Genomic DNA, 8,611 nt, shown 5'->3' on the forward strand with positions numbered 1-8,611 from the left:
AGAGGTCAATAGAGCAAAGGTCTCGAGAGTAGCGAGTAGAACAGATATGCAACCCCCCTTTCAGGGATACCTAAGGTAATGATGGACAGGCCGAGTAGGGGACAGAGCAGACGTGGTAGATCAATCCCATCCAATCACGATGGAAGAAAGAAGTGCCCCTCCGAGAGTGAAGCAACACAATCTCGCCAAGCAGAAGGTCTGATGTCTGGGTATAGTCGGCAAGGAGAGGCCTCCAGGGAATTACCCTGCTTCCTGCAGTATCCTTTTGAACATACACACAAACACACACACAATCTTTACCTTTGCAAAATACAGGCCTGCATCTCTAACCCTCCGTATGCAGTAATTGAGCTCCAATGCTGTGACGGCACTGGGACCGATTAATGACCTTGTGGGACACCAGTGCAGCCACAGGTTTATGTGTTATGTTCCTAAAGTGTACCAGTTATCATCGGGGTTGTCTGGGGTCCTCCAATCAGAGGGCAACTAAATTTGTTTATTGTGTTCCTACACATATACATATGTAACGGGTTTCCCCCCCCCCAATCTCACATTGGCCCGGGTACTCTAATAACCAACCCCCATTACGTGTTTGTGTTTGGTGGTGCACCTGTAGGCAACAGAACTTCTGAGTCTCCCGTTTGATGGTATTAGGGGATATCATCAGGACAGGTAGCTGAGGTAGTGGGTGCGAGTTCAACTTACATCATGTGCAGCGCCTCCACCTCATCAGGATCTGTGCTTCCGCAGGGAGATGGTCCTGGTGAGAAACTCCTTCTTGGTGGTGCCATCCACTGCTGAGTAATTTCACACTCACACAGTGGGGGTATCGTTAACAAGGTCATCTTTATTGTAGACGGTGATGTAGCAGACTGCCCCATGCAGCTGCCGGCTCTAGCCGCACATCTCTCCGTGCTGTCCCTTTGCCAGGTACGCCCTCCCAATTTGAAGTGGGATTCCCTCTTCTCCTAGGGAGATCCTCTCTGTGCCAGGTCCCTGGACACAGAGTGGCTTAGACAGGCTGATTGGTCAACCTGGACCGCTAGTTACTTCACTAGGGTCACAAAGTGTTCCTACACTCCCTTATGCAGGAAAATACAACTTCCCACAACTTTCCACAGCTGCTAGAACACACTGTAACTAACTGTGTTGTGCCTTATATACTTCAGGAGGCAGGCGCATCTCTGATGTCACCATCCAGGGACTCAGAGCATACAGCCACTCCCCTCCATACATAGGGCACCTCACCATGGTGTGAGGGAAAACCTCCATAACTACTGCTGGCATACCTGTTCTTACCAGGACTTACTGCCAACAGAGAGGAAAGCAATATACCATTATTATGCATGGCTATACATATATATATATATATACTGTTATCCCCAAAAGTCACGTGTCGCCTTGTATTGTCTGATCTCAGGCTATCTCATTCATATCTAGGGGAGGTGGACTCAAGCCCCCACCTTAGTAGTTGCTTATCTAGGGAAATAAAGAGGGGTTACAGATAGGAGGGGGTGAGGGGACTGAATGGTGGTAAATGATAGGAGGTGATGGTCAGAGAGCGGAAGGGGGGGATTAGAAAAATCAGAACGGGAACAGTTTTTTTTTTAGTAAAGACCAGGTCTAAATAATGTCCATCCTTCTGGGTGGTGGAATTGGTCCATTGGTGGAGGCCAAAGGAGGAGGTTAAAGAGAAAGTGAGATGCCTAGGAGACAGTTAAAGTCCCCCAGTAAAAGGAGAGGAGAGTCAGAGCAGATACAGGAAAGCCAGGATTCAATTGAGAGAGAAATAAAGTGTTTGAGGCTGTAGAGGTCGGCGGTCTGTAGATGACAGCCACGTGCAGAGAGAGAGAGAGGGTAGGAAAGCTAAACCGCTAGAACCTCAAAGGACGAGAAAGAAACGGATGAAGGCATAGGGCAGAGCTGATATTGGCACCGAGAGGAGGAGACCTACCCTTCCACCTGGCCATTTGGGCCTGGAGTGTGAGAGAAAGAGATCACACCATAGGAGACAGCAGCCTTCACAACAGTCCTGTTGGGAGAGCCAGCTTTCAGAGATGAATAGAGCGAGAGCAGAAAAGGTTGTGTTCAACCAGAGCCTTGTTAGTCAGAGTGGACATTCCAGAAGGAGAAGGGAAACAAGGAATAGGTATTAAGTTAGATAGGTTAACGCCCATAGCAGGGAGGGAGGAAGAGGCAGGGAGGCATGGGGAGAGCAGGGCAACTCTCCTCAGTTCTCTTTCCCCTCCAGATTCACAATGTCATCATCCTCAGAAATGTGTTTAATTCCTAGGCCAGATCCACAAACTTTCCCAGTGCTGTCTGCCCAGTCAGAACCTCACCCTCCTGGATCAGAGGACATACTGAGACCCTAGTGGGAGCTCAGCAGAGCACGTCCTCTCCCTACGAGGGTGACCTACTGACGGAAAATTATCAGGGACAGGATCAGACAGTCTGTGGGTTTGATACTCATCATATTCAGTTGCTGTGTGTATGAAGTGTCCCCAGGGCCCTATTAAACATACTTGTGAGTTCAGGACATGCTGGCTGTTAGATTGTGTCCTGGGAGAATATAATGATTCATTAACCCGTGATGTTATATATATATATATATATATATATATACATACACACACACACACACACACACACACACACACACACACACACACACACACACACACACACACACACACGTGTGTATGTGTGTGTGAATATTGTGCTGTTTCCGTCAGCGTAGGATCTTATGTCCCAGATTAAGGCAGGAAAAGTAGTATTTCTCTATATGGGGTTTATTTACAGGGTTAAAATAATACACTAACATGCCCGCTGTCCCTTTAAGTCAAAACAAATCATAAAATAAATGCCTACTCCTGTTAGGAGACTAACTATACATGTAGCTTCAGCCCTTACTAAGTGGATGGACAGCTAAGCTGGTTACCACCCCAAAACAGGTACTATTATAGCTGAAGATATACAGTCTCTGCACACAACAATATAGTGTTTCTCTTATCTGTTACTCCAACGTTATGGAGCAGATGTCCCTGCTTCAGCACGGTCTCGCGTCCTTCCTTCCTAGGGGAGCTCAGCCCCACGAGAGCTCAGAGAATATCTCCTCTGTAGTGCCATTACTATGGACCGGATATTCCCTGCTACAGCACAGTCCCGCGTCCCTTCATTCCTAGGGGAGCTCAGCCCCACGAGAGCTCAGAGAATCTCTCCTCTGTAAGTCCAATGTTACGGACGGGACATCCCCGCTTCAGCACGGTCTCGCGTCCTTCCTTCCTAGGGGAGCTCAGCCCCACGAGAGCTCAGAGAATCTCTCCTCTGTAATTACAATGTGTTACGCCGGTACTGCCCGCAGACAAGACTCGTCCCTTATACTGAGGTGGGGACGTATATGTGCACGCACCCGCAGTAGAAGGAGCATGTCCGGAGTGTGGTGTTTTGGCATTGCCAGGCCAGGTGTGAAAAGGTGTAGCAATACTTGCCGGTACCGGTACAGAAGAGACGAAGTCGTTGCCGTTAGCCAAGGTTGGGGAGAGAGAGAGATCCGGGAGGTCAAGGTCCAAGCTGTGGTCGAGGGATGATAGAAGCTGCAAGGTCAAGAGGGAGCCGGGGTCCAGAGCCAGATAGGAACACCCGCCAAGCCGGGTCGCAACCTGAATACACGAAGACAAAGGGAGAGCCAGAATAGACATCCGTAGCAGAGACTATGTTGAGCGATGTGAGAGAGGTAGGACAGGTATTAAGTACTGTGGCTGACCAATGGGTAGTGGAGGCACTCCTGGAGGAGCCCGAGGAGCTGTCCAGGATTGGTCCCCATAATAGGCCGCCAGGTGGTAAGGTTTAGGGTTAACTGGTAACCAGCGCGTGGGCGGGGGGCGTGGCTTCACTGCAAGAGCAGTGAATAAATTAACATGTGCCGGCACAAGCTCCGTAAGGGGGGGGGGATGCGCGCGCAGTGGCAATGGCAGGCGCCCGAGCAACAGCCGCACACGGAGCAGCGGCAGCCCGACGGAGAGGACGGGGAAGCCCCCTCACCATGGAGGTCGGGCGGGAGCGGCGAGGACGGAGCCGCACAGCAGTGGGAGCAGAAAGAGGTGAGGGGAGGTCACGCTGCGACCGTCATGACCCCCGAGTACTCACACAATGTGAAGGACAGGACATCCCCGCTTCAGCACGGTCTCGCATCCTTCCTTCCTGGGATTAACAACCCATGCAGTCCTAGCAGGCTCCGCGACTCCCATCCAGCGAGCCTAGGAGACTGGGCCTGCTTTCACAGCTGGGAAGAACTCTTCTCTGTCCCCCTTCTCTGGGAACAGCAGTCTCTCTCTGTGTGTAGTCACTTTCTGACTTTTAAAACTCCATGTGCAATCAGGAGTTCAGCCTGCTCAATTAGTTTGCAGCTGCTGCTGGCTTCTCTAGGGAGATTAACTCTCTGTACGCTGGAAAGTCCCATAGCTGCCCTATTCCAGCACCTAGAGACAGTTCACTGGTGTATTGGTTTTAGTTGTAGACATTTTTCGTGTTTAGGTTTTAGCCGGGAACGCAATTCATTGATAAAAGTTTTTTTTTTTTTTAAATTTCTATATGTATAGAACTTAACGTAACAACTGGCAAATTTACCTGGGTGCACTATGAATATAATATACAAAAATGGAATCAAAATAATTTCACTGTGCGTGTGTGGTTCACTGAGTGTGAATGTATCAGTGTGTGTGAATGTATCAGTGTGAGTGTGTATGTATCACTGTGAGTGTCTGTGTGCCACTGTGTGTGTGTGTATATATCACTGTGATTGTGTATGTAACCCACCTTTGGGATTACGAGGGCCTTAGAGGGTTAACTGTGTGAGGTCGTAGAATAATGCTCTGCTCCCCTCACAAGGTACTAGCTAACTTTGCAGAGGGTAAGCCCCGCCCACTTCTGCCTGGTAACAGTGATGTCACCACAGGGTATATATAGTAAGGGTGAAGGTGCTAGAACTAAGATTCCTGGAGGAGCAATAATTGAAGCGCCTCCCTGTAGATAGTGTGAATATATTTGGTGGGTAGGCGGCTCTATAACAGTCTAGTGATCCCCTTCCCCTTGTTTTGTAGTTAGGGGCCGTGTCCGGAGTACATAGTGTCCATAGGAATGGCTTCTCTCTACTCTTCTGTTTCTCATGGGGTAAGCCTCTGCCTGACGGGGTTCCCCAAGCCGAGACCTCGAGGCAGTGCAGGGTCAGCCCAACTGGAGGGTCCTTAGCAAACTCTAACCCAAAAGGCCATAAAGTGGCATTCGGTACCCAAGACGGGGATACTGGTGACATCTCCAGGGGTTCTAGTACACGGCCCAGCAGAGCTCTACAGATGCTATTTAGGACAGGGATCATTTAGCTAACGGTAACCCATTATGAGCCGAGCCTTAGTACCTTAATAGCGGGCCGAGATTGGGGCAGCTGGAAAGAGCATGCAGACAGTACAACCTGTGACTATACCAGAGACTGTATATAAAGTGAAGTGTATGTTGAGACTGCGCATTTATCGATGGTGGATAATAAAGCTGCTGTTTGTATGAATAAAGTTCCTGGTGCCCATCATTGCATTACCAACACCCGGCCTGCACGGATCCAGCACCCTGACACTGTAACCAACGCCCGGCCTGCACGGATCCAGCACCCTGACACTGTAACCAACGCCCGGCCTGCACGGATCCAGCACCCTGACAAGGTAACCAACGCCCGGTCTGCACGGATCCAGCACCCTGACACGGTAACCAACGCCCGGCCTGCACGGATCCAGCACCCTGACACGGTAACCAACGCCCGGCCTGCACGGATCCAGCACCCTGACACGGTAACCAACGCCCGGCCTGCACGGCTCCAGCACCCTGACACGGTAACCAACGCCCAGCCTGCACAAGTCCAGCACCCTGACACGGTAACCAACGCCCGGCCTGCACGGATCCAGCACCCTGACACGGTAACCAACGCCCGGCCTGCACGGCTCCAGCACCCTGACACGGTAACCAACGCCCGGCCTGCACGGATCCAGCACCCTGACACTGTAACCAACGCCCGGCCTGCACGGATCCAGCACCCTGACACTGTAACCAACGCCCGGCCTGCACGGATCCAGCACCCTGACACGGTAACCAACGCCCGGCCTGCACGGCTCCAGCACCCTGACAAGGAAACCAACGCCCGGCCTGCACGGATCCAGCACCCTGACACGGTAACCAACGCCCGGCCTGCACGGCTCCAGCACCCTGACACGGTAACCAACGCCCGGCCTGCACGGATCCAGCACCCTGACACGGTAACCAACGCCCGGCCTGCACGGATCCAGCACCCTGACACGGTAACCACGCCCGGCCTGCACGGATCCAGCACCCTGACAAGGTAACCAACGCCCGGCCTGCACGGATCCAGCACCCTGACACGGTAACCACGCCCGGCCTGCACGGATCCAGCACCCTGACAAGGTAACCACGCCCGGCTTGCACAGATCCAGCACCCTGACAAGGTAACCACGCCCGGCTTGCACAGATCCAGCACCCTGACAAGGTAACCAACGCCCGGCCTGTACGGATCCAGCACCCTGACACGGTAACCAACGCCCGGCCTGCACAGATCCAGCACCCTGACACGGTAACCAACGCCTGGCCTGCACAGATCCAGCACCCTGACAAGGTAACCACGCCCGGCTTGCACAGATCCAGCACCCTGACACGGTAACCAACGCCCGGCCTGCACGGATCCAGCACCCTGACACAGTAACCAACGCCCGGCCTGCACAGATCCAGCACCCTGACACTGTAACCAACGCCTGGCCTGCACAGATCCAGCACCCTGACAAGGTAACCACGCCCGGCTTGCACAGATCCAACACCCTGACAAGGTAACCAACGCCCAGCCTGCACAGATCCAGCACCCTGACACGGTAACCAACGCCCGGCCTGCACGGCTCCAGCACCCTGACAAGGTAACCACGCCCGGCCTGCACAGATCCAGCACCCTGACACGGTAACCAACGCCCGGCCTGCACAGATCCAGCACCCTGACAAGGTAACCACGCCCGGCTTGCACGTACCCAGCACCCTGACACGGTAACCAACGCTCGGCCTGCACGGACCCAGCACCCTGACACGGTAACCAACGCTCGGCCTGCACGGCTCCAGCACCCTGACAAGGTAACCAACGCTCGGCCTGCACGGCTCCAGCACCCTGACACGGTAGCCAACGCTCGGCCTGCACGGCTCCAGCACCCTGACAAGGTAACCAACGCCCGGCCTGCACGGATCCAGCACCCTGACACGGTAACCAACGCCCGGCCTGCACGGCTCCAGCACCCAGACAAGGTAACCAACGCCCGGCCTGCACAGATCCAGCACCCTGACAAGGTAACCAACGCCCGGCCTGCACGGCTCCAGCACCCTGACAAGGTAACCAACGCCCGGCCTGCACAGATCCAGCACCCTGACAAGGTAACCAACGCCCGGCCTGCACGGCTCCAGCACCCTGACAAGGTAACCAACGCCCGGCCTGCACGGCTCCAGCACCCTGACAAGGTAACCAAGCCCGGCCTGCACGGATCCAGCACCCTGACACAGTAACCAACGCCCGGCCTGCACGGATCCAGCACCCTGACACGGTAACCAACGCCCGGCCTGCACAGATCCAGCACCCTGACAAGGTAACCAATGCCCGGCCTGCACGGCTCCAGCACCCTGACAAGGTAACCAACACCCGGCCTGCACGGATCCAGCACCCTGACAAGGTAACCAACGCCCGGCCTGCACGGATCCAGCACCCTGACAAGGTAACCAAGCCCGGCCTGCACGGATCCAGCACCCTGACAAGGTAACCAACGCCCGGCCTGCACGGCTCCAGCACCCTGACACGGTAACCAACGCCCGGCCTGCACGGATCCAGCACCCTGACAAGGTAACCAACGCCCGGCCTGCACGGATCCAGCACCCTGACAAGGTAACCAACGCCCGGCCTGCACGGATCCAGCACCCTGACAAGGTAACCAACGCCCGGCCTGCACGGATCCAGCACCCTGACAAGGTACAGTAATACTCTCTGAATAGACACACAATGTAAACTCCTTAGGAGCCGGGCGAGGAAGGTTACGTGTGTGTGTGTGTGTGTGTGTGTGTGTGTGTGTGTGTGTGTGATTACAGACCCTGGGGGATAATTAGTCTGTTTCATTAACATGAAAACAAACATGAGGGAGGGAATGAGAGGGAGGGGGGGAGAGTAAGAGGGGGGATAGAGAGGGAGAGAATGAGAGGGATGGGGAGAGTGAGAGGGGACAGGGAGGGAGAGAATGAGAGGGTGAGGGGGTGGGAGTGAGAGAGATGGGGAGAGTGAGCGGGGGAGAGAATGAGAGAGGGAGAGGGGGCAGGAGAGATGGGGAGAGTGAGCGGGGATGAGAGAGATGGACAGAATGAGAAAGGAAGAGAGGGCAGAGAGAGATGGGGAGAGTGAGGGGGGAGAGAGGAGCGGACGAGAGATGGGGAGAATGACGGGGGAGAGGAAGAGAACGAGGGGGGGGAAGAGAAGCACAAAAGGGTGTGAGTGAAATAGAGATAGAAGGGGAGAGAGGAAAGAGCAGGGGGG

Source organism: Ascaphus truei, chromosome 16 (genome assembly GCF_040206685.1).
Source record: "Ascaphus truei isolate aAscTru1 chromosome 16, aAscTru1.hap1, whole genome shotgun sequence".
Lineage (NCBI taxonomy): Eukaryota > Metazoa > Chordata > Amphibia > Anura > Ascaphidae > Ascaphus > Ascaphus truei.